At 37.3% G+C, this 27,549-nt stretch overlaps 1 protein-coding gene, 1 long non-coding RNA gene and 1 other non-coding gene across 13 annotated transcripts in view; 2 read left to right on the top strand and 1 right to left on the bottom strand.

Moving 5' to 3' along the window:
- The window catches only part of LOC132362370 (uncharacterized), a 154,601-nt gene extending 142,932 nt beyond the window's left edge, over positions 1-11,669 (bottom strand). Inside the window, exons 1-2 of one of the 2 annotated variants that reach the window (XR_009502345.1) lie at positions 11,562-11,669; positions 26-124 (exon numbers count right to left, since the gene is read on the bottom strand). This is a non-coding gene — a long non-coding RNA (uncharacterized LOC132362370). The remainder of the gene's footprint in view (positions 1-25; positions 125-11,561) is intronic. The other variant, XR_009502346.1, reaches the window with a different exon arrangement.
- MEF2C (myocyte enhancer factor 2C) overlaps positions 1-27,549 on the top strand; it is a 166,110-nt gene that overhangs the window by 3,145 nt on the left and 135,416 nt on the right. For 8 of the 10 annotated variants that reach the window (XM_059916754.1, XM_059916740.1, XM_059916750.1 and 5 more), the window contains exon 2: positions 13,447-13,533. The gene's annotated coding sequence lies outside the window, so the exon portion shown is untranslated. Of the gene's footprint in view, positions 1-13,446; positions 13,534-17,765; positions 18,020-27,549 lie in introns of those variants that run through there. The other 2 variants (XM_059916744.1, XM_059916741.1) reach the window with 1 other exon arrangement.
- LOC132364239 (U6 spliceosomal RNA) lies at positions 3,148-3,254 on the top strand. The gene has a single exon (XR_009502778.1). It is a non-coding gene; the product is annotated as a U6 spliceosomal RNA (small nuclear RNA).

Below are 27,549 nucleotides of genomic sequence, written 5' to 3'. Positions count from 1 at the left end.
ACAGAAGCACAAAAATGATATTTACCCAAGGTCACCAACCTGAGGATGTAGATGTAGACTTGGATCTGTCTCACAACTTCATGATTTTTTTTTCTGTTAGACTTAAAACATGTGGACTGTAAAACTATAAGTAAAAAAGAGCACATGGAAAATTAATGTGAGTTACATTTCTTTGGAGAACCATTTTCAGTTACCAAATTTAATACCTCACTAGAGAGATACAATTTTATCAGAGCATATTAAAATGTAGTTTTAACAAAGAGCAAAAATACGTTAAAATATCTATGGTATAAATTATTTTTTAGTTTCTCTTTACTATTTAAACTGATTTCCAAACTGAAAATATTTATGGTGTATATGAAGTAGCAGAAATAAAATATAATCAATGGCAACATATATGTTTAGAAGATGAACGCAGAAATGAAAAGTCTGGTTGAAATTTATTTTATATATTAGGGGATAATTAAAAATACCAAATATACCAAAGTATAAGCATATGTATAATACTGAAGTGCAGAATATATTAAACCTTCACATAACTGACTCAACAACTAACTAGCTTGTGTATGTATGTGTGTTAATTACTAAACCTCTCTGGACCCCAGAGGCTTCATCAGCAAGTGTTTCCTAACAGCTAAGAAATTCTATAACTCAATAATCCTGTATTAATATAAGTATCTGATACTTATTCATATAATTATTAATTATATTAATAAAAATTTATATTGCTATAATTTTTTGATAATGTTGCACAACACACTGATTCAAGGTCATGAAAATATATTCGAATTTTTTCTGACCCTTCTGAAAAGAAATTGTTTAGGAGATACCTACCACGTTCTGAATTTAAAGTAATTTATATTAACCCTGGGCTTTGGAGAAATATTTGCCTTTGAGAAGTGTTTGCTTAAAATCCAGACTTGGAAATGAATTTTTTTAAAAAGGAGTGGGGAGCTTAAAACATTGATATAGGATACGGGAGGAAAATGTGGGCAGGGTTTCCCTGCAAGGAATTCATCTAAAATAATCTCCAACAGCTCTATGATACCATTTAGCAACTAAATTATATATCTAAATTTACAAATGAATTTGCTTATTCTATTACATTTAGTCCAAATCAACATTAGTCATTAATCAGCAAACCATTTAACAATATGCAATAACAGTATGCAAATCAATTGCAAGCAAAATAATCAGTACAATAATATCCATTTCTAACAACTGGGAAAGACAGGGGTGTCATAGCAAAATATGCAAAATCACAAGACTTTCAAATAAATTCAATCATCTCCCTGCATCTCAAAGGGGAGTTAGTGAAACTGAATGACTTTTCCCTCATCTGCCTTTGAAGGATCATAAATGTTTTCCCCTTAGAGCTGAAGACTGCTGTCCAAAGAGCACCAGAGCAGAAGTAGGCAGCTAAACTGCAGTCTCTGTTTCACTACTTAAGTCATTTTGTAACTGGAAACAACTCCTGTAACCTCTGTGAGGCTATTGAATAGATGAGACTCTTTGCTGGGCTGTGTGTAAATCATAGGAAAGGAAGTTTTAGTTATCCAATAGAAGGGGTTTCCTCTGCTGGGTGTGAAGTCCCAAAAGGATTCTAGGACATACTGGTGGGATTCTGCCTGCAATGGCATGCCCTGCCCTCTCCCTATTGCTGTAAGTAGCCCACCATGTCAGCATTCCAAATACTTAAAACACCAGTATTAACCTATGAAATCAGCAGGCAAAACAAAATCACTTTGTAATACACTACTGTCCGGCTGGCCATATTTTTCCCACTTGGGTAAATGGAACATGAAAGGTCTTAGCCTCAAAATGATAATATCACTCATAGCTTTGAACTTTTCAGTGTATTCTATAAGGCTGAGTTGACACAAAGGACTTAATGGTCATTTAATGTTTTCAGTTTTATGAAATGGGAGACTTTAAAATTTTTTTTATTGAAGTATAGTTGACTTACAATGTTGTGTTACAGGTGTACAGCAAAGTGATTCAGTTATACATACATATATATTTTTTCAGATTCTTTTCCATTATAAGTTATTACAAGATATTGAACATAGTTCCCTGTGCTATACAGTAGGGAGACTTTTTTTAACCAAAAAAACATTCACTACACTCACTGCTGTAAGCCAGCATGTGAATATGTTTGTTCGCGTCAGAAAAACATTGGTACAAGAAACAGGCGTGGCAGAGAACCCCTAATCTGAAGTGTTATAAATATCTGGATCCAAGAGAGGTTAATGGAAGCAGCTGGGTATGGAGAGAGGTTCAAAGGCTGGGAGTGTGGATCCCTGTGTTGCCTGGGATGCCTGTGTTGTAAAGGCCCCTCATGCCTAGTAATTACTCGGCAGACAGAGGTAATTACAAGGACATAAGGAACATTTGTATTGATTGAACGCCTCTTTCGTGAAAAGTCACATTTCTTAAGTGATCAAGAACAATGCTAGTTCTGGGTTTAGGGAATCTAGGCTCACAGCAGCTGGCAGTCACTGAAGCATGCACGTGTTTGTAGGCTAGTTGTCACTAAAGGTAGAGGTTCCTGGAGCCAAAGCTCATTTTACAGGTTTTGCCGAGATTCTGGAATCCAAGGAGCATAGTCCACCCAAGAAAAGATAAGCACTACCCCTTAGATAAGTGAAGATGAAGAAGTGAACAGAAATTTAAGAGAATTAGGCCCTCACACTGTTTAATTAGTTTTCTAATTACCATGGGCAGAGTAGATGTGACACACGTCTTTTTTTTTGCTTGTTTATAATATGAACCAAGACAGGCAATGGAAAGATTCGTACCATTTTGAACTCTCATTCTTACTATTTTGAAAGGCATTCACTAACTTAAAAGCTCCATAAAACTTGTTAAGATAAGTTGGGAGAACAGGAACGAATAATGGAGAAAAGGGAAGGTTATGGCATTAGGACTTCACAGATTTTACGCTTACCCTTACATTAAGGCAGTGGCTTGCAAAGAAAACGTACATTAAGAGACAGCGGAGGAGCTAGTTAAAATGCAGATTCCTGCGGCTGAGGCTCAGCGGGCCTGCAGTGGGGGCCAGAAATCTGGGCACTCTGATAAACTGTTCTCTGTGCTCGATTGTTCAGTCCTCACTAGAGCCTTCTCTTCTTTAAGAGGGCAGTTCTGGTGCTCGCTTCGGCAGCACATATACTAAAATTGGAACGATACAGAGAAGATTAGCATGGCCCCTGCGCAAGGATGACATGCAAATTCGTGAAGCATTCCATATTTTTAGGGAACGAAACTGAGTTATTTGCGGTGAGGTGGATGGACCTAGAGACTGTCATACAGAGTTGAAGTAAGTCAGAAAGAGAAAAACAAAGACCGTATGCTAACATATATATATGGAATGTAAAAAAAAAAAAAGGTCATGAAGAACCTAGGGGCAAGACGGGAATAAAGACGCAGACCTACTAGAGAATGGACTTGAGGACACGGGGAGGGGGAAGGGTAAGCTGGGACGAAGTAAGAGAGTGGCATGGACATATATACACTACCAAATGTAAAATAGATACCTAGTGGGAAGCAGCTGCATAGCACAGGGAGATCAGCTCGGTGCTTTGTGACCACCTGGAGGGGTGGGATAGGGAGGGTGGGAGGGAGACGCAAGAGGGAGGCGATATGGGGATATATGTATATGTATATGTATAGCTGATTCACTTTGTTATAAAGCAGAAACTAACACACCATTGTAAAGCAATTATACTCCAATAAAGATGTTAAAAAAAAAAAGAGGTCAGTTCTGCTCCACAGTAGCAAGAAAACTAGAACCTAGGGATCTCAGGTCCTGAAAGATCAAAGCGAACATGTGGATACAGCTACAGATGTTATATGTCCACTGTTACTTACTGTCTGATATAATTGTGCTTAAGTAGTTTATTTATTTTACTTATTTGCATGTGGATTGGCAAATGATAAGGTTCACCCAATACTAGTGATAAGCCAAAAATCATTCTCAAGTTCTACTTAAGTTTCAGGCACTAGATAGTATAGCTTGAAATCTGAAGAATGGCTTGAACTGACGCTTCGGGGAAGTCATGTAAAAACAGCACAGATAGTGCTTATTACAAGTATGTAGGCATACACATTCAAGTTTTGGAATACTCAATTAATCATCACTGACCTATGGAGTTTAAGAGGTTACAGCCTAGTGATAATGTAAGGAAACCACAGGCTTCAGTCTCCCATGTGCAAGTCATTTTTGTGGCCATAGGCTACACAAACTAGAGTCTCACAGCTACATAAGGTGAGGTGAGAATGTATGGATGGATGAACACAAATCCTTCGCAAATACTAGATAAACAAGATAAGCATGTGCTTTATTCACTGTGAGTTAATCACCATTGTAATCAAAGAGTAATTATAGTGATTAATAACAAAAATAATCATAGAAACTCTTCTATGACCATATTGTCTACAGTATACATCATCGATTGTTTAGAAGCAAGCTCCTTTGTTAGTGGTATTTTATTTTGAAGTGATTCAGAGAAATAGAAAAATATTATTAATGAAACCCTATGGTTGTGACACAAAAAAATGTAGCTTTCCAAAGCAATGGAAAAAAATCTGATTAACTGTTAATAACCAGTTGTGTCAGGGGTAGGGGGGCTTTGCTGAGTTTACAACTGAATATAAAAGATTTACAGCTGAAAGTAAAGAGATGGAGCAGAAAAGATGAAGGAAAGACGAAAGAAGGTGAAGAGGAAGGAAATGGAAAAGATGGGAGTAAATCTATTGATGAGCTATTTAACTATTTCTGAAGGGGTCAAAAGGAACAGAAAAATTGTAGAATGTTTCTTATGCATCCCTCTTTAAGTAGCGTTCAAAATTATTTACTTAGAATCATATTTCTTCATTTCTGAATAAAGTGATTCCATTTGATATGGATGCTCTATATTTACAGGTTTAATACCTTGTATACAAGGTTGGGAAATATTTACGTGCCCCATCTTTGCACATAGGAAGATGCTTTATCAGTGATTTCACGGAGGAGATAAAGGGCAGAATGCATTTTTCCCTCCAAGCTTGTATCTCTCCCCAACCCTTCCAAATTCTTCCCTCATCCAGGTAGCAACACCATTCTCATCACAGGGTTCTTATACTCCCTTCAAGATGTTTCTGGAAGAATAATCACTAATTACACCTCTGGTAGCTTTTGGAGTGGGGACAGAAGGGAGTGCACACAGAGTGAGACCAAGTGACAACACAGTAGGCTGTGGCCCATGGGACCTGCAGTAACTGTGTGCCTCCTATGCAAAGAGGGAACAGAAAAGGTGACCAGAACAACAGGTACTAAAGAGCACCAATTTTTTTTAAAATAATAAGTAGACAACTTTTCAAGGATCAGGATATTTTGCTGATAGAGAACACGTTTTCCAATCCCAACCTTTTCAAGAACAATGAAATTTCTTCCTCAAGTAAGAGCCAGGCTTCCCACTGATTTGCACCCAGGACATACCTATGTCAGCAAATGAAATGGCAGCGGGCAGGAGGGAGCTGAGACATATCGAGAGTCTCCTCTCCAAAGCATCTCCTGACCAACACAGCAGGGAATTTGTGGAATCTGTGTGTAATCACAGATACTCCTTTGGATTATAAACTTTTTTTCAGAAAACTTTTGAAGAGAAGTTCATTTAAAGGAGTAACACATTTCTACTGCATCACTAAGTAAATGGGGTTGGAGTGCCTGTCTCCTCTGGTAGAACACAGTCCAAGAGAATTCTGGAACATAAAGAGACTTCTGAGGAAGGAAAGGACCTTGTGGGTCACATCAGGGAAAGGCCGTGCTCAATAAAGAGCTATTATTGATTTTAAGAATTGCTGCTGGGTGAGTGGAGCATGCCAGAGTGAAAGGAGGACAAGCTGAAGGTGAGTAGAGGGAAGATGGTGACACAAAGGCAAGCCTCAGCAGCCTTACCACGCAGATAATGTTGATTTGAAAGGACTTAAAAACTCAGATTTAATAGGAAGCCACTAATTCTACATTTATGTTAAGTTTCCTTAAATTTAAGAGTAAGATTATGTAATCAATAAGCAATTTAGAAGATGTCTGATGTAGCCTTATTCTGGGCAAATGGATATATAATTATTTTCATAAGTCTGATAAAATCAAATATGAATACAAAAAAAAATTCTCTGAGAAGAATATTATATGGAACACTGACGAGGATAATATAAATTGGTCACCCCAAAACATAAGACTTCTTGATATAATGTATATTGGTTTGATCAACATACTGTCATAAATGTTTTATATTTATTTCAAATAAGAAATGCTCTAATATGAAATAAAACTGCTTTGAAACACGAAAGCTGATAGAAAAGAAGTCAGCTTCTAAAATTTGTTAGATAACTGACATTGAGATGTTTTTCAAGAATACGTGATAGCCCTCGAAAATGAAATAGTATAATGATAGCTAACATTTATTGAGCATTTTCTACATGCCAAGCACTAAGCGGCTACAGAAATACAATTTCATGTCCTCTTGTCAGCAAAATTATCATCCAGGGGAGGTTCCGCCACTTTCCCCATTTTACAATGAGGACATTTAGAAAATTAAGGTCAAACAGTTATTAAGCATCTGAGCCTGGATTTTAACCCAGGGTCTCTGATTTACTCTTTCCTGTCTGTTGTACATTCTCTGAAAAGGTATTTCCCACAATGTTCATACAATGATGCACAACTTTTCATTAGTGAAACTGACTTTTTAAAAAGTGATCAGACCTTTCATGAGTGTTACTCACTAAAATGTCTCCTTAAAGGCTACACCACATTCATGTTAGGGACACCCTTGAAATTTCCCTTTTGTATCTGCGATTAGTATCAATTTATGAGGCAGATATCAAATAATCTGCTGCTTTATAATCACATCATAGTTTCTATCAAGCACCTTGTTCATTACATTTGGTTTGGATTTAGTTTCAGCAACAAATTCATCCTTAATGATAATGATTTGCCAACAATCAGACTGTTAAGACTGCAGAGCAAATTCCTAAGGATATTTCTGTTGAGACTTAAATGCAAAGACGTCATTACTGAAATAAGTAAATAACCTCCTAAAGCATCTACCTTGAAGAGGATGACACAGGGTTAGACACACGTTTGTGAAATCTTTTCTGTTGGGGAAAAAATATCGATTATATCATCTCCTGCTCTCATCATCCCTGTAAGTGAGCAAAGTTTATGAGTATAATGAATCAGTATGGCATTGGAGCTAAAGGCATCTATTGGAAACAAACCAACATAGTTCCACATCCTTTGGCACTTAAGAGCTATGTGACCTGGGGCAGGTAATGTTACCTCTCTAAGTTTTAGTTTTAAACCTATATAAAATGGAGAGAACAGTAGTACCCTCTAAAAGGTTGTTGTTTAGATAAAAAGAAATAAAGCTTATAAAGCAGTTAATACAGTATTAATCCAACACTGATTAGTGAGTGGCCATTAAATATTACGCACTTTGAACTTACTTATTTCAACCCACATTCTAATAAGATAGTGTTATTTTCGCACATACACTGCAAGTATATTTGTATTAATAATATGAATATTATTTATATAGAAATATTTAGCTACAATTTATTTTAAAAACCTCCTATAAGAAATCAGACCTCTTTGGTTTGGGTCTTTGACCCAATGAACTAGTGTCCACTGGGAAAACAAACTGGTTTTAATCACTGACTTAAATTTTAAAGTTTTATGGCATTTTACTTTTAGTTCTCATCATATTCCAAAATAATTTAGAGAGACTTCATCCCAAATAATGAAAATTAATTCTCTCTCTACCTAGTAAATTAGAATATAGATATAATTATGTATCTCCTTGTTTTTAAATCTAGTGAGTATTGGAAGCATATAAATCTATACGTGATCTTGCCTTCTTGAAAAAATACAATTTTATATTGTTTGGTTTGGTTTAAAATTTTAGCTTATAAATGAAATATTTTAGAAATAATTTTTAAGTTCTCAGCTAAGTAAGAAACGATCATTTGGAAAATTACCTAGAGAGAGGAAACAAGGTAATGTGGTAGCTTTATTCTCTCCTTTCAAGAATCTTTTGTCTTAACTTGGCGTTCTTAGTGAGGAGAGCTAACATGAATACCACATATAAAAGGCTTATTAACGATCTTTGAGTCTGTTTTTTTCCTGTAGTGCATATTTATACCTATCATGACATCAACAGGAATCATACACATCCCAAGTGGGACTTTATTAAATAAACAAAAAAATGCAATATGCTATGGTTTCTGTTTTTCAAGAAGTGGCAAACAGTCTCCTAGACATAGCTGTAAAGTTGATTGTGTGTCCAACACAGAACTACTTCTAGTAGTTCCCCCCTTCCCAGCAGGCCTCTGCTGAGCCCCGTTGCCATAGATGGCCATCAGACATTTGGAATGACATCAGGAGATAATCTGAGCAAGCTCTGCCCTAAAGAATTCAAGCTAGCAGGAGACCAAAGATATCAATGTCTTCTTGGCTGACAACAGCATAAAAAGGTCAACCAGGGTGAAAAAAGGATGGACGTGGAGTTTCCAGAGCCTTTTCAACAACCAAGCAGCTAACAAGTATAAGGAAGCATACCTCAGGAAAACAAATAAATAAATAAAGACAAAGGAAGCCCAAAAGTATCCTAGAGGCACCATTCCTGTGAAAGGGAAATAAGGCAACCTATAGCCACTGAGTCAGGAAATTTTAGGCTTAAAGAGATCTCTATCTCTTGAAGGTGAAACTCACAAACAGATCTCATCCAGAACTAATCCCCACCTCTCTTACAACCTACTTCTCCAACTTTTTCTACTGTGACAGCCCAGTATGGGTGAAGATGGAACTTAATGGTGGAGAAGTAGAAATCCTTTGCAGGAGAATAAGAATGGCTAACTTTTACTGCAGTTTACCACTTTCCTAGCTCTGTGCTTCACACTGAACAGCTCGTTGAATCCTCATAACAAAGTTTTGAGGGTAAGCACTTTATGTTCCACATTTTATCCATGAGGAAACTGAGGCAAAGGGAGGATCAGTAAGTTGTGCATAACCATATGGTTACCACGGGATAGAGCCAACTGGCTTTTGATCACAGAGATTCTCCCTAGTCAGACTAGCCTTTCAGTAGTCAGCCATGGAGAGGTTGAGGTTTCTAGCACACTGCAAGCACTTGAAGAATTTAAAAGATTTTCTCTTAGGCTATCAGATTTCAGGGAGAATGGGAAGAATGCTTTCTACCATGAACCACATGCAAATGGTAAATTTGTAAGAGAAATAAGACATTAATTCAAATATGCATCAGCTCAGGAGAAATTCAAGCTTTAAAACACATTTTCTTGTTATTTTTAAAAATTATTTATCATTCATGAGTACTCTTATCTGAACACTTAGGGGTCCTTCACTAAGGGTTAACTTAAAAGCTAATTACCATAAATGGCCAGAATTAATACCAACATTTCACCCCGAAATAGCAATAAGAAATATAGGGGATAATCATGGCAAAACCAACCAACCAACCAAAGCATTGAAGTTAGAAAGTTTGTGCTTTGCCTCTAAATCTGTATGATGTCTGCTGTTGTCTTTCACGTCTCAAATAGTGTAATTTGTAATTAAGTTTTGTTCATGTTATAAACATTTCCAGTCAAATGCCACCCCAGTGATATCTGTATAAGACATAATCAATATATCTGATAACACCTTCATCGAATTTGAGGAAGATTATGCTTTGCTAACAATTCTCACCTTATGTAACACCTTTCCTCCCTGCCCTTAAGAGTGCTTTCAGCTGTTACTTTAAAAGGATAATTCCATTCCTTCAGAATTTTTTAAATAGAAGTAAGTACAATGTTATACCAATTAGTCTCTTTAAAACGGCATTATACAAATCCATGGCACTACCAATAATAAATTTTTAGTTTGGGAGATAGCATCATTCCCCATACACCTTATTCTTTATTAAATGGAATTTCTTCCTGGAAGAATACTTAGAAATATTTTTCTCTTGTAAAAGGGTACTGTTGTCTAAAATCTTCTGTCAGGTCACCTTTCTGTAGAGTTAATTTGCTTCACTAACTCCAGGCAACTGCCCTGGGCTGGCACAAAGTGTACTATACCCTGTCAGGTGACCTTATCTTCTTTTCAAATCGATGTCATGATTTGGGGGCACATCTCTTAACTTCCCTTCCTTGTAAAAAATTAGTTACTGCATAAAGTGTTCCCTAAGACCTCTTTCAACAGGAAGATACTGAAATTCTGACTTTACAACTTTTCACACTAGTGCCAAGAAATACAAATGCCAAGAGTGTCCTAAAATTTACTGGTATCATAAAGCAGGTTCTTTCTTTCTTTTTTTAACCATATTCATTTAAAACTCTATAGCAGCACATGCCACCAGAACTCTATGTAATGATGGAAACGTTAAAATTGGGCAGTCAAATAAGGTAGCCCCTAGCCGCCTGTGGCTACTGAGCACCTGAAATGTGACTAGTGTATCTGAGGAACTGATTTTAAATTTTATTTGAGTTTATTTAACTCAAAGAACCACAATGCGGCCAGGGACTGCCATATTGGTAGCAGCTTATAGCTTCAAGAACATGACAAGATAAACATTCTACATCTTCGATTTATTCAGCCAGGTACAGCACTACGCCTTTGGAGCACTAATCTTCCCAGAGCTCCATAGACAGAAAAACAGCACAGGCATTTCCACTTCGTGATGGTAATTTGGCAAGAGATCCCCGTACTGTTCTCACGTGCAAACCAATAAAGAGAGATGGAAGAGGAAAGGAAATTTGGGGGATTTTTTGTGTTTTCTCCCTCGTATCCCATTTCTCCTTGTAGTTTGTGGCCTTTCTCTAGCCAAGATGCGTACATATCCACTGAGGGAGCTTCACTGCTAGAGCCAACGGTTGGTTGCTGGTTTTTTAAAACAGTCCTATGGACCCCCCGAGAGCTTGGGCTAATAAATCCAGCTCGGGGACCCCCGTCCTTTCCTCCCGGTGTGCCAGGTGAGAAAGCAGGCTGGCTGGCGCTGGACCCGGGCGGCGGCCCGACCTGCGCGCACCACCCCCTCGCTCTCCCAGGCTTGCGAAGTGCTGCAGCGGAGCGCTCGGGTCGCCTGTGCCGCCGGCCGCCGACCGCGTGCCAGCGCTTTGTGCACGTGCGTGGGTGGGCTCACTCTGTGCGTGGCTCGGCGCTTGCGCCCAGAGCTGCGGGGTCGTCTTTCGCCAACCGAGGGTAAATATCCTCCAGGTCCCCCCACCAGACCAGTAGGGCACTTCCCCTGACGCCGCCACCGCCCGTTTCCAAAACCCACCCACCACCGTTGCGTCCTCCTCCGTTCCCGGGAGCCCGCCACGCGGCCTCCTTGCCAAGCCACCGGCCGTTTGCCTCCCCCGCCAACCCGCTCCCAAGCGGTGACTTCCCCGCTCTAGACGCCACCCGGTGCACGCCCCGCCGAGACAGCTCGGCCTCCCCTCCGCGCGCCCAGGCCCAGCAGGCCCCCAGAAGGGCCGGAGCCCGCTTCCTCCTCGCCTGGGGCGCTCGCACGTGGCGCACTCACCCCCTACCAGCTGCCTCCGAGCTCTAGACACGCTCCCGGGAGGGAGCCCCCGCTCAGCTCCGTCCGCGCGGGGAAAAGTGGGTGGGGGTAAGTGGAGACCGACACAGAAAGGAGGGTATAGGTGGTGAGAGCGGTGTTAGAGGGGAGGACCGGCAATAATTGGCTGGCTTTGCGGCTTCTGCGCTTCTGCTGAACGCCTAGCCAGCGAGGATTCACTTTCCACACAAATCAACCTGAGGGACTGCTGCTGCCCGCAGTCAATAACTCAGCGGACTGAGCTGGTGAAACCAGAGGCGTCCCGGGTCTGGGTCTTTAAAAGGGGCTGTCCGGACTGAATCCCAGCCTTGTTCTTCCCAGACAAAGGAGTGGGCGCCAAAACGCAGGGCGGTATTTTTAACCCCCATCCCTACCCCGATCCCATGTAAAGATCTTTTAAAATTAAAGGGCACACACATAGAGGTATCTAGAAAAAACAGTTAAAGGGGGAAGTGTGAAAATCCTTTCTTTGAATTGAAGGGTTCTGTGATATTTCAAGAAATGGGTTAGAATCAATGTTCTGAAGAACATTTAACAATTTTGTAAATAAAAGGTAAAGTCTATTAAATTTAGCCATGCATATGGATACTTTTTAAAGAGCTACACATTCGCAAGAAAATTAGTGATCAAGCCTTATTTGGGCATACTGAGCTAGGAAAAGGAAGAAATGTATCATAATTTGTAGTGGCATTTTAAAAAGCTTTAACATAGCTTTCAGACATTATTTCATGAAGATTGCATTTCTGTAAGGTGAAAAGGCCCTGGGAGATGTGTATTATGATTCCTACTTAATAGACTGTAAAACCAAGCAGAGCTGGGAGAATGGTAATTCACCAGGTCACCTAGTACTGACTACCAAGTTGAGACTAACTCACTGTGGGCCTGAGTCTGAAAGACTAAACTCAGCTAACACCCCTAAAATAAAAGTGGCCAAAATTCTTCATTTCTCCTTGACTGTGAAGCAACTTAAAAATAAAAATAAACTTAAGAATGTCAACCCAAATATAGAGGCTTTATAAGTCTTAATGACTCTTGACTATGAAAAGTCTTCTTGCTAATGCAAATGGGAAAATGGTTATTGACCTTCATGGTCTGATATGTCTCAAGGTTGGGAGGACTAGACCATTCTGAAACCAAGGAAAAGTCCATTTGTGTGCTCAAAGTCATTGAAAGCTGGCTTCAAATGGAGACTAGAACACAAGAGCACTTGTCTGTGCTCAGAACAGTTAAACACTCCTTGGAAGAATCAGGTATTATTGGTAATAGAATTCATTAAGTGTACTGAATTGACATCATTAATCCCAAAGTATTAAAATTGGCTTTTAAGCATATAAAAAAGCCCTTTCAGCAACTTTAGTTGCAACTTCAGTATCCCAACTAGACAAATTTTGTTAGCCTGGAATATGATGGATTTGACTTTCTTCCGTACAATTCTTCATCAGATATTAAAATATACAAAAATAAAGGTAAATATAGGATCTTTAGATATGAGATAAAGGATATGATTAAACCTTGGCTTGGAATAACAAATCCATTTTATATTGCAGATTCTCAATCACAAGCAGTCCATATGGTGTATACTGTGCATGGACTGAGGCCGTACCTAAAGAATTTTTGAAATTTAACTATTTGGCACTATTTATATTGCAGGTTATAGGTATTATCACAATTAATGATCATTTTAATTATTTTATATTCAATACACATTCATTTGGTTTAAAATTGGAATTAACATTAATGTTAGTTCAGATTAGAAGTTTTAGAAATAAATTAATCTGAATGTATTTTGAGATCAACATTCTTTAAAAAAATTTTTTTAACTATTTACCTTGTACTTCTGCATTTTAAGGTGCCAAAGAAGAGTTGCAAACTGTGAAGTAACTTCTATGAAGAGATGAAGTGAAGAATGGAAGGCAAATGACTGTATGTGTATGTGGTAAGTGCTTCACGTTTGTTATCACCCATCACAAAGTTAATTCATAAAGGTAAAACTGCCAAACTCTTTGTCATTAGGTATTTATAATGTTAACATGTATAAGAGTGATAGAGTCTTGCATAACCATCAGGTGATTTATTATATAGCGATACTACACCACTTTGCTTAAAGCTCTCATGTCACCTTTCAGGGCATACCTTTGCAAGTCTGTTTTACAATTAATCCATTTCATGGCAAGTTTTGTATGTCATCTCTACTATAACTATAAAAAGATACAACATTTTTTTATGCTCTTGGAATTTGTATCTTTCTACTTTTTATATCAGAACTTATATGTTCAGTTATCATGTTTGTGTTGAAAGTATTCTGGCTGAAGAACAGATACTATACAGTTGAATAATATTGAGGGGTAGATTAATCTATAGACTTGCTTCATTTTAGGGTGGGTTGCTGTGGCAACCGCCCCAGCTTACTTTAGAATAATTTTTTAAAGCTCACTTCAAGAGCTACACCCAGCGTGGGCCAAGCTTAAAAGCAGGCAGACCCAGAGCACAGGTAGACTGCTGATTTAATGTAGGGAAGTAGTAAGAAGTGGAGGGTGGAGTAAGATGATATGCAACCCTGCACAGAAATTAGAAATGAGCTTTCCCTGGAGTTAAATCCTGAGAGTCGTGCTCTCTGTAACTTCTGTGGCACTTTAGTTACATATATTGCTAAACGATTCTTTGGGGGGAAAAAACAAGTTAATATATATTTACATGTTTCATAAAGCACTTATGATACTTATTTAATGAAGGAAATATTTGGTGATTGGGAAGAAAAAAAGCTGGTTTAAATAGTACATCAGTCCCAGACATCATTTTCTCTTACAGGAAGTGTCACCTTTTATTTAACAGGATAGGCCACTAGCTTCCAATTGGCTTAAAGGGTATAAGAATTTTCTACTTTCCAATCATAGAACTGGGATAGATTGGAGAAATCATTTAACGCGTAAGCAAACTGAAGCCCAGAAAGGACACGCTCGTTAGTTAGGCACAAATCTTGAACCGGAGAATCCAGGCCTCCTAACACCTAGTACATGCTTCTCCTGACACCAGAAAATACTCTCATCCTAGCCAAGTACCATTTGGTGGCAAGGATCAGGATGATTTTGGTTTAAATAAAAAAAAAATTCAGAAGTATTTAAAGATGAACACAAAGCATGTCTTGGATTAACCACTTTGTGGATTACCAGTGAATAATTTTAAGTCTCAGGTGGCTTTCTTCTAATGTATATTTCTGCACACTTCTGTTCCACTTCAACTATAAAGGCTCATGGGAGGGAAACAAATGCTAATATTAACTTAGGTCACACATAATTAAGAAGCTAAGTCTGCTGAGGGGAATATCTTATATTTTAAAAGGCCAACTGTGGTATAATCCAGATCTAAATTATTTTCAAACTATCCACAATGTGGGGTTATACATACATTAGAATGCTTGTATTATCATTGGTAGTTATGGGTTTGTTATAATGTTTATTATTAAATAATTCTTAAAAATGTTAACAGGTAAAACAGTTTTCTTTTTGAAGGAAAATAAAACTAAAGAGTACTGTGGTGAAAGTCATGTATTGCCTATGTCTTATTTGCTCATGTAAAATAAGCTGTTACAATTCATTATGTTAATTTCAGACATTATGGCAATAAACAAATGTTCCTACAAACAATTTGCTTTGTCAGGACGTTTGTGAATCTCGAAAAATTAACTTCCACCCTGTATAGACATATCTTAGTATTCAAAATGTCAATGCACCTTTAAATTTTTGCATTTTTTTTTGAAGTTGTACCTTAAATGAAAACCTGATACAGATTATCTCTGCCATATTATTAAAATGAATTCATGGTAGTAGCAAACTCACCAGATGAAAAGTAAACAGGCAAACAAATATATTGTAGATACTAATCTGCAAGAAATAGTAGTATTTCAGATAGTTTTTGCTTTGTGACAGTTTGCCATGCTCTCCTATAACAATGGCAAAAGATTCATCGATTCTGGGCTGATAGTCACAATGGTGATGAGCCAGAAGCCTGAAGATTATTCAGATCTAGTTGTACTTGCCTGTAAAATCAACCTTCCCCTTTCAAGTGAAGCCTTGGGGCAGACACCTAAATGTTAAGCCCACTCTTCTGAGAAAAGCTACTCGGATCAAATAGCCCCTATAATGAAGAAGGAGGCTTTTTGATTCACACTGCCCTCATGCATTAAAATAGTCTGGAGGCACAGTGCAGAATTTAACGGGAAATGGAACTAGTCATTGAGTTAAACACATAGTGCTGAGAGGAATTTTTTTAAAGTGAGGAAATATCTTTAATTAGCTAGATATTTCAGTATACTACTATTGTGTACTCTGGTACATTCAGTATTTTTATCTCCCCAATGTATTTTCTCTTCTTCTTTTCACAATATTAAAAATTTTTAACTTGGTTTAAACATTTTATATAGTCTATAGTTCTACTGGCATGTAATCTTATCTTTTCATGGTTTGTATACTAGTTGGTATATTTTATCTTTGGCTTTATTGGGCGTGGTGTCACTGGCTAGGGAGGGGAGGTGCTCAATCCCTAGTAGCCTTTCCTAAATCTTGAATATTAACCTTTTTTTTTTTTTTTGATAAGGAAAAGTATTTACTGGGCTTAAACCTTAATATAAGTATCTTCCTTATCAGTCTCTATTGCTGCTTCCTGTGCAGCTGAAACTCTTCAGGATAAGTGAAGTCATCAGCTATCGGATAGGGAAGCCTAATGCATTTGGGAAGTTGGTTTAGTTTACATGTTAATGCCTTGGATAAAATCCAGTAAGGTGTGGAAGAGATACTGTGGGACAAGGGAGGGGGAAATCTCCGAGGAAGCTGCCGCCTCGGTAAATATTTCCAACCTGATTAGAAAGTTCATGGCCCCGAGATGAAGTGGAGAGTTCAAATACTGGTAATCCTTTTATTATTTTGTACATTACTAACACTTGAGAAGCGTTTCGGCTCCCTTTCTAGCCCTCCAGCCTCTCAGGGCCGAAACCCGCGTATTCTGGGCGTGAAGGAAAAGCGCGCTGGAATCGAGTGCTGCAGACATCCTGGACTGGGGCTTGTACGCGTGAGTAACGGAGGAGCGCTCGGACCGGTGGAAGAACGAAGTGGTTAACGCGTCTCCAAACGGGGGGGAAGTCACAAGAGCAACTATTAGGGTCGCGCTCCTATTGGTCAGAGGAAAGATCCCGACTTTAGAAGGACTTTCCTGCAGGCTGGCTCGCAGCGTCCCCGGGGAGCGAGCGCGCAGCAGCCGGAGACTCGGTTCTCCGAGCGTCCTCGGCGGCGCCGGCAGTGAGCAGGGAGCCGCCGCTCGCGGCGTTGTCTTCATTTCGAGCAATAAAGAATTGTCATTAGGTTTGCGTATGGCATGTGCCATTACCCCACCGTAAAACTAAAATTAGCAAAATGTCAGGAATGGAAAGATTGATTCACCAAGATGCAATTATCATTTAAAAGTGCTTGATTGAGGTACTGATGTTCAGTGATTTATTCTGCATACCATATACATAATTAAAGTAGTGTAGTGGAGTAATTTATCAATCTAGTTGAGACGGGAGGGGTGAGGAGGGAACTGCTGTTATGTTTGTTTTATTAAAATGCTCCGAGGTCTGGTCCCGCCCCCCTTTTGCAAGAGTGAAACTGATGATTTCTCCAGCTCTTGGGAGAGAGAGTCAACGGTTTGGGATTGTGAGGGAGAGAGAGGAAGAAGGCAGCGCGAGGCAAAGGCAAAGGCAAGGACAAAATAAAATAAAGGACAAGAAGGCAAGAGGCACTTCATGGGATGTGCTGCTTAGAACCCCAAGCCGCGTGCTCCGTTTTCTCTGCCACCCCCGCCTCCCCTCCCAACATCCTTCCACTCCCCCCGCCCCCCGCCTTTTTTACGCGATGTTTCAAAGGCTGAGAGCGGCTCGCCTTTTCCCATTCGTCTTCTGTCACTTCCTTCCTGGACGCAGTTTTCTGGACGAGTCTGGTTACTTTTAATCCTGCGGGCCGCTGAGAGCCACTTTCTCCTCCTCCTCCTCCTCCCCTTCCTCCCCCTCCTCTGCTCCTTGGAGCGGCCTCGGCGCGCGCGAATGCGCGGCCCCGAGCGCGCCTCCCCCGCGCGCGCTCCTTCCGCGCGCGCGCGCGCGCACACACACACACACATCGTCTCCAGCTCTCTGCTCGCTCTGCTCGCAGTCAGACACTTGAGCACACGCGTACACCCAGACATCTTCGGGCTGCTATTGGATTGACTTTGAAGGTTCTGTGTGGGTCGCCGTGACTGCATGTTTGAATCAGGTGGAGAAGCACTTCAAGGCTGGACGAAGTAAAGATTATTGTTGTTGTTGTGTTTTTTTTGTTTTTGTTTTTGTTTTTTTCTGTCTCTCTCTTAAGAAAGGAAAATATCCCACGGACTAATCTGATCGGTTCTTCCTTCATGTAAGTACCTCTGACATTTCTCCAGGAAATAGAAATAGCCGGGGTATTGTCTCTGAAATCTGCATCAATATATTCCACTGCACTGGGTCTATCGCTGTGCCTCTTTGAAGGCTTGAAGTTGAGGCTTGTTGTACGTTCTTTTCTTAGATTCCATGATTTCCTTGTGTGTTGCTGAAAGTAACTTTTTAGATAGTCCTATCTGTTTGCCATCAGTTATTGAAATCACTCCTGACTCGTTCTTGTCACATCAGTGTGTTTAAAGTTTCATGAAGTTAGTTCACATCATTAGCATGTTTGATATGGTGGAGCATGTGGAGCCTGGTGGACTTTAATATTTCACAGAATGTTCTGTGACCTTGAAGTACATGCCTTAAGATTTAGCCGTTAGTTCACTGTGGAAAGATGCTCCTATGAGTCCCACCAAAGACTGATTTGCTTTGGGTTATGCTTCTGAGCCACTAAATCTTGGGATTAGTTTGAGCTAAAGCATGGCTGTCTGTCAGAGTATACCTTTGTGCATCTCCTTCCATTACCAAAGTGCTGGCTTGATAGAGGGCTTCTTAACTGGTGTAGACAAAAAGTAATACACTGGCCATGGTAGTCTACACATTTCACAATTCTTGTTGGGATTTCAGTATGTGCATTGCTCTTTATGTCAAGTCAAATACATAGCTGTTTAAAAACAAATAAGGTTAAGTCACTTAAATTGCCTTCTGTTTGGACTTTGGATGAAAGTTACCAAACTCAGTGATAAAGTTTGGCACAAAGGAAGTATATGTAGACATGGCACATTGTTTATTGTGTTATTAAATATTATGCAAGTATTTAAATTTAATGTTAGTGTTATCTCCTTCCCAGAATATGGCTATTCATTCTTAAAGGAAATTGTATGTCTGAAACATGTCTGACTATTCTAGGTCCACTAGTTACCATTTTGGGAGAAAAGCCCTTTTTCTTCACATTTTCGGAATGTGTGTCTTTTGTGTAAAATTCCTTTATATGTAAATGCTGACAGTATAAAGCAGAATCAGGCTGTCTGCCAGTTCTTTAACGGTCCTCAGTAGAGAATTGCTTTGACACAAAGTGCATTTTACTATTGTGAATCTGATACTAACTCTTAATAGTAACTGTCTTGTGAAATAGTTAGTGACTGCCTGTATTTTCTAAGTGCTATAAAAGGAACTCTAGCTACCTCATTATACCAGTCAAAAAGAGTGACCAGCCTCTTTTTCACTGGCACCTTGCAATAGAATTGCGGTTGCAGAGTAAAGATGTTTATGTAGAATATAATAACTCCAATCCCTAGAGACTTGGTAGGACATGGAAATGTGACCACCTGTGAACCCCATTTAACCTCTGTATGCATACTAATTTTAGCTTTAAAGAGATTGACAATCTCCAATTTGAAACTAAAACATCTTATTTAATTTTAAAAATAATATCAGTTTTGGCCAGTCTTTGAAAACGTTGAGTATGTACCAATATGGCACAAGGAGTTTGGGTTGAATATAAGGCAGTTAATAAACCATATTTTTGTCTTCCAGTGTATGCATGAAATTATTTATTAAGTTAAAGAGGTAGTTCTAAAGCAAGTAGATTCAGAACTTGACAGGTAAAAGATGTACATGTCTAATGTCCTATCTCAAGAGGGAAAAAAAATCTCTAAAACTAAGTATCTCATTCTGTTCGTAGGAAAGTATATTTGGCTACGTATTAGACTTCTAACTCAAATCTAAAAGTTTTCATCAAAACACACTTTAAACTCAACGTTTGTTTAAGATATGGTCCCCTAGTCGAGTTAAGGAGACGATAGTTGGCAGTTATCCTTACTTCAGGTTTTACTAAACTTTATAAAAATCTGTTTTTTACTAATGTAATTCACACGGCTTTGGAGTATTTGTGGCATATTTTCCAGACTTCTTACTAAAGACAGTATGTTACCTCATTCATTAATTACTCTATTTACATTCTGATTGCTGTGGAATATAGTGAAAGAGAATATTAAAGATGTAACTTTTATTAAATTTTACTCTGTTTCTGGGGTTTAAGTAACAAATGAGCACTTTATAATAAAAAGTCAATTTTCCTGAGCTGTTCATACTTTAAAAGTATGCAATCATATATGTTAACTTTTCAGAACAAAAACATATCAACATTAAATACATGAAATTTAAATAACAAGGACTTTACTGTACCTTGCCTCTTTTCTTTTTTGTAAACATATTCAATTTTCAAAATTTGGGGGAAAGGGTTCATTCCATTAGGGAAAAGAGCTATCTAATGATTCAAAATTGAATCCTGGAAAAGCATCATGTTTTATATTTTTCAGATGTCTGTGAGTTTCTTCCTTGGCCCTCACTTTACCAAATCAATAAATTGCATAACACTACAACCATATCTTTCCAATAAGTGATTTATTGTATTTAAACTTCTTTTATAAAAAACTGAGCTAAATAACTGCTCGGCATATGTTGACATTATATTTCAAAACTTTCTTCTGTTTATTGTAGTATATTTTGTGGTTTTATTTCCCAACTCTATGTGCGGTATATTTTGAGTCTATGAAATCTCAGAAAGTGACAAAAATGGGGAAATATCTGTGCAGCGACACTTGTGCTTCATAACAACAAAAAAATAGTTATTAAACAGAGAACCCTGGCTTCAGGAACATGATTCAGAACAACATGGAAGAATTTCATATGCAATTAAGGATCACAGAGTGGACTTTAAAGAGACTATTAATAAAGTTCTACTTTTGTTTTCCAAAGCACATCCTCTGAGAAAACACCACACAAATTAATATCTAAAACTTATAAAAATGCACATATTCATTTTATGAATGCAGTGATTGCCTGGACATAATGAAAAGATTTAATCACTGGTGCTCAGTCTATGTGCTGCATGTGGAAGGGTAGGTGATTAAGATCCCCGTCCTCAGCACTGTACCTTAATCTCATGGGCGCGTGGACTGCCCTGTACTCAGTAAAGCCTGACTGTTCACCGAGATCTGTCATCTTTAGGAAATCAAACCAGATTACAGAGGCGATTCACAAAACCAGGAGCGACAACAGAGTCTGTGCACCTTACAAAAGGCGGATTACGCAGTTCACATGTTATTTTGATAGGTCAAAGATAAAAGCTGATTGTTGAGGAACGGCAAGACACTCCAATTTCAAATGATTTCTAGATAAGTGTACCACGACCCTGTTGCTTCATCATTATGAAGAGCCATTCAAACAGTAGAAAACTCAGTTTTCAAATGACAGGCTTTCAATAGTGAAATAAGAGAAAATGTGTACTTTTTATATACATTCTCATTGCTTTCATTTTAAGTTCCATCACTTCCTTCTGAACAGACTTAAAGTTCTGGATGCTATATGAAAGTTATTATTATACGTCTTAATTGCAGTAGACATTTTCAGAGGCATTGTAGAGAGCACAAAACAGAATTTGCCAGAAATAAAAGATACTCTCATGGTATTGAGTAACCGAGCAGAAAATGCATGGTAGTCAATAGCCATTATGTTATTCTGTTACCAAATATATTCTTCACAAAAATGTGGAATTACATAGTTAATGAATCCATACATTTGAAATAGATCTTGATAGGTGTTTATTGGTCAAATTATATCTATTTCATGAATGTTTTATAAAGGTCATTCTTTACAAGATATGATGTTTTCAGAGAGTTTATTTCAAAAAATAAAGTTTTGGTTTACGTAATAACATTTTGAAAACCCCTACTCTTTACGCATCCAACTCTACAGTAATTTCTTGCTTCTTTAAAAATTGAAGTCCTTTTTTACCCAACTGATGCCTCCTAGTGTTTCACACAATAAAACACTAATGAGTCACCCATAAATGTAAACATTGCATTTTCATTGCCTACATCTTCTGTGATACATAAAATTAATATTTATGTGTTTAATTTTCTGTGCATTATTATAATAAGATAGGAAGTTCCAGTGAATGAGGTGTTTCATCTGAGTGGATTTGTGGCACACACTAGCAGGTTTTCTTTGACCATAACAATATCTTATTAAGTTTTAATAAGTTTATTACCTTCAGGTCCAGTTTATATATTCACTTTATATCCACTCTTATTCCAAGTGAAAAACATAGGCGGAGTAGCAGAGCTTCCATTTTGTAGGCCTGGAAATTATATAGCTGAGCTCATCCGCAAATGCCTCATGAACAAATTGCAAAAGGACTAACCGTTTCATTTAAACACTGGAATACCTTAAAAGAGATATAAAATTTTGCTCACACTGTGTCTTTACACTTGCAGATTTCTATGTAAAAATGGAATTAAAAAAAAAAAGAGGGTTTAGGAAAATTAAAAGTAAAGATAAATGCACAGATTCCCACAAGTATGGAGTGTGTTTCTTTATTAGAAAATAACAATTAAAAAAAACTTGCTTTGGTAGCATAGTATTCTACATAATAGAAGGAAAACTTGTTGGAAGACAATTTCTCATGACCAGAAAATTGTCAAATGAGGTGGAAGTTAGTGGATACCAACTTTGATGTGAGTTTTCTGTCATTAGGATGGTGAGCGTAGACTTTCAATATTCATGCACTTCTGTGATTTCAGACAACTTTCTGATTCTGCTTACGAAAGATGGATACTTCAGTTTCTGAGTATTTTTTCTTTAAAGTATTTATGAAAGAGAGGAGGCATTCCCCTAATGTCTTAAGTTCAAAGGATGCCCTCAGAAACCTGTAACATTTATGGGCCTCCTCCTGAGTTGTCATACCACACACAAGTGCACAAAAACACTCACAGATTTCGTCCACTAACACAAGCGTTCTGAGCGTCCAAACATAGACACTAGGCTGAGACTGAACGTAGTTCATTTCCGTTACCTCTGTATGCATCAGTTAGTTGTCCTGATTCAAAACACACGCACTTTAACAATATTTGACTCTCATTTAAGATTTTCTAATTTGGTCAGTAATACAGTGCTATTCCAATTCTGTGCATGTTGGACACATTTCAAAGAATGTTAGGGGGTGTGTTCCTTTCGTTCAAGGAAGCAAGCATGTAGAAAGGGGTGGACCTTTCCCACAAGAGCCACATTTCTTCCCTTGGAGAATTGAAGCAAGTATGCAGTATGTAAGTGAATAACAGCATGAGAAAGAAAATAATTTCTAATCATGTGCTATAGTTAGTGAGCAAAGGAAACTGTCAGGTTTTTCTTAAAAGCAGTTCTATTGATAACCTTTCTCACACTGAAAAAAGTCTATGCTGAAAAAAGTCTGAAAATTTTGTTATTTTAATATTAACTTCTATAAAGTACACTAGAATTAATTTTTCTCAAAAGAAGATTTCAGTAGTAACTATTTTACATATGTATTGAGGCATAAAGAAGTAAAGAGAGCTAAAAGCACCCATTCCCTACCTCTCTTAAGAATAAATAGATAGCATCAATGTTCTTATGTTAGTTGTTTTTGTCTGTGCAAGAAAAATAATTAAAGAAAATTCTGTAACAAAGAATACCATTGAAAAAATAAGATTATGAAAAAGATTATCCAATATAGCATTATCTCACATTTCTTTGGTATTATTTTAACATTAACTACAAAAAGGAAAGTCATATTCCTACTAAGTATGGAAATTATATGATACCTGTTGTATACATATTTGGGTTTGAGGTGATAACATGAGTAGCATTCATTTGTCATCACCATAATGCATTTGTTGTACATTGTCATTGTATTGCCTAAGTTAAATCTCTGTATTTATTTAAAAAATATAACCAGTCGTAAACAAAGTTCAAAGTATACATGAAGATTATCTTTTGAGGACATTATAAACGAAATTGGTGGTATTACAAGCGATAAAAACAGTAAACTTATTATGGGCAGATTTCGACAGGAATCATTACTCTTTAATAATGCAGATGTTATAGAGACTTTATTAATTCTTAATGCTGTAAATCTGAAATGAATGGAGCAATGTTGTTCATCTTGCAAGTGGTTGCGATTCATGTAGAATGACAGTGCAAATCTTCTAGTAATGATTTAAGTAAAGTACCTTAAACTTGTTTCTAGAGACTCGAGAAACTGATCTCTGAAGCAGTCCCTGGTGAGAACCTGCTTTTTCCAAATAGTATCCCGAGTGTGGTCTGGTTTTCCTCTTGTATCTTGTTGTCATAGATAAGATGCACAGGAAGAATTCATATAAATTGTTCTTAGATACCATGGATCTCTAGTATATTGGATATAAAAAGCAGTAGATATGGTCTTGATAGAATGCGAAGTGTTTTTTAAAACAGCTCACAACTATCCCTCTCGCTTTTTCACACATCTGTGATTCTTTCAGCAAGTTAGAATGATAGCAAGAGAATGCCTCTTTCCCCGAACCCTGAAGATAGGCAGCTTTGGCTTAGATATGCTTATTTATTTGCAAAATTAGAAAAGAGATTCACGAATGTAAATAAGTGGGGACAGACAAGGAAATTAGTCTACTACTTAATAGAGTAAACATGACTTTTTTTAACCTTCTAATTAATTGTTGACCACATGTGAGGTATACAACCAAGGCTTATGGAAAGCTGGTATTATTGCTGAACGTAACATGAGGGATTGGGATTTCTTTAAAGTAATTTTGAAGATGTGATTATTTAGCAGAAATATTCACCGGAGCATTTTATTTTTAGAAATCATGGTCACACAAGGAAGCCTTTATAGGACCGACTACCTAATTGCAGTCAAAAATCTCTTTAATGAATGAACACACACACACATATAGAAGAACACACATTTTAAGAATATAATGGCCCTATACTTTTCAATTTTTTTGCCACATTCTTTGTATCTGAACAGAATGTATGTGTCTAAGCAGATGTTTTAAGTTATATCCTTCATGTAGGTGAGTCTGTAAATGTACCATTTAACTTAAATGGCTTTGTGGGAAGGTAGTTTGAAGAGTTTAAAAAGGGGGAAAAAAACCCTCCAGTTACTATAGTTTCAGCTCTTTCTTTTTAAAAACAGTAATTACACTCAGGATAAAGAAAGAAAAATAAACTCTTTTAATTCTTTGTAACATCCACAGTTTCTGAGGTAGAGCTCTGATGTATTTTTATTCCTGAATATGCAGGGCAGGTACTGGCAGCAGAGCTACAAAATGAAAACTTCCTGGCTGCAGACCAGATACAGCGCACAGTGCCACATCATAAACTTCCCCTCTTCTGTCTCGGAGTGATTTCAGCCCGATGTAATGTCCTTTTTTCCCCTTGCGTAGGCTAAGGACCAGAGGGCCTTCTTCCTGGGCAATCGCTTTGGGAAAGGAAAAGCATAACGTTTCCCTTCTATAACTTGAAAACTCTGCCTCTTAAATCACTAAGACATTAACTGCAAAGTGGATTCAGTATGTTTCCTTTTTCTTCCCATAGAGCAGTTTAGAATGCCTAAAACAATAGGTGTAAGATAGAAAATGAGCCCTCTTCCCACCCCCCCTCCTCCAGCACATGCAGGCCCAATCAGATGCCTGTATTTTTTTGTTTTGCAGAGAAAAATATAATGGTTTCTTTTCAATGAAGCCTGTGCATTATATTCCAGATATGTTAGGTCATTTTGTGATGCAAATTAACATTGAATGGTTTTTGTACTTATCTCGGGAAATAGCAATGTTCTACCACAATACGTGGCACTACAGTAATTTTTATTGATAAACACTCACACTTTTAATGATTACTAGGTCAAAATACAAAGGGAGAAAATATGGGCTTTAGTTTTCAGATTTGGTTTATGCTCTTCATTTGAAAGGTACTGTGTGAGTAATGTGCTTATTACTATGCAAAATACATCAACTTCTAAATATATGCATTAATATTCTTTGCATTTGAAACTGTAGTCTGAAAACTCGTACTTCTCCTTGTAAAATAGAGTAAAAAATTGTTAAAACCAGTCTTTAATTACCAGTTACATTTTCAGCCATTACCAATGTGATTTTTAAAAAATAATTTCTAGCTGCCATGGCTCCTTTCAATCAGTGGTAGAATTCTTATTTGTGTGAAGTGTAGTCAAATTACTGCCAGCACACCTTTCTAAAACTAACCTTTTCTTGTAGAAATGTATTAAGTGAGAGCCTTAAGTAGAAAGTGTTACTACATAATAAATATTTGTTCCAACTTTATTTTTAAATTAGATTATTGATTTAATAGTATACAAATAGCATATAAATGTTAGTTTATTTATTAACCCACTAAACCAATTATTAATTGCCTATATAAAATTTACCAGATAAGACCAACAGTTAAACGTAATTTAATTTTATTTCTCCTTAAACTAAAATAGATAAGAAAGATAATTTTAATTACGTTTGAATATCAAGCAACTATTTTCTGTGGATGCAAATGTTTCCTAATAAAATGTTAAGAAATTAACACAACATGGATCTTAAAATGTAAAAGGTAACTGGTAAGAATATGATCACGATGGCCTATTCTTGCCGTAGGTGTTATAAGCAAGTGCCCTACACCTGGCACACTTTCAAGGCCCATTAGCAAGAGGAAAAAACGTTAAACTTTTTTTTGCATATATTAATATACATAGGAGTCAATAATTTTTTGACATTTATTTCTTAGAAAATTAAACATCCTATTTAAAAATTCAGATTCAACCTTTAAAATTATGCTTTCATTTAGGATATGGTACGAGACTTCTTTATCTTCTTGGAATTCTCCTGAACCATAGGATAATTTGAATCATCACCACTGGATAAATATTGTTAGACACATTGCAAAGTTTCAGTTGTTCAGTATGTGCACTGGATAAATTTTTAATCGAAAATGGATTATCTTGCTCTATAAATATTATAAAACTATACCTGATTAAAACATTAATCTCTTGGAGGTTCCTGAAGTAGGTAATTCTCTGGGCAAGAATTTAAAAATTTTTAAACTGTTAATGAGTAAATTACCAAGTACTTTTCTTAAGCTGCCTTATTTCTATTCACATTTGACGAACCTTACTAAGTTGTCGGATGGTCTTTAAGTAAAGGTTTTGTGGTCCAGAAAGTCGATCTTTTCACCCTTCTTCTGTAACAGTTAATATAAACATGTTTAAAAGGTATAAACACAGACATAGTTTCGTCAGGATTATTTTTCTTAACTAAATAAAGACGAACAAACCTGGCTATTTTTTTAAAAAGTGTATCTATTTGTTCATTTCTAGTATTTATCAAAAGACCACTTTTAACCTAGAGTCCGTCTAGGTTATAGGTTAAGGAAATAATTTTGACTATGTTTTTCTTTTCTTTCACCTTTGAGTTTTTCTCCCCCTTACATAAACCAAAAAGAAAACTTCACAATGGCATTAATGGATTTGCAAAGGGCCGGGTAAGATACTCTGAACCATTGCTCGTTTCCTTACAGTCCTTTGGTTGAAATGAATGGGCAATGTCCCTGCTAGGACTGTTTGATCTTTCTTGAGTTAGTGTGAGCACTCTATGATATTTTTTGACTTCTCTCATTTTTTAGCTTCAGAAATCAAAGAATTCTTGACCTTGTTCTTTTCTTCCTCAG

This window comes from Balaenoptera ricei, chromosome 3, assembly GCF_028023285.1.
Source record: "Balaenoptera ricei isolate mBalRic1 chromosome 3, mBalRic1.hap2, whole genome shotgun sequence".
NCBI classification, from domain to species: Eukaryota; Metazoa; Chordata; class Mammalia; order Artiodactyla; family Balaenopteridae; genus Balaenoptera; species Balaenoptera ricei.
The sequence above is the reverse complement of the archived record's forward strand: the minus strand, read 5'-3'. Positions and strand labels throughout refer to the sequence as shown.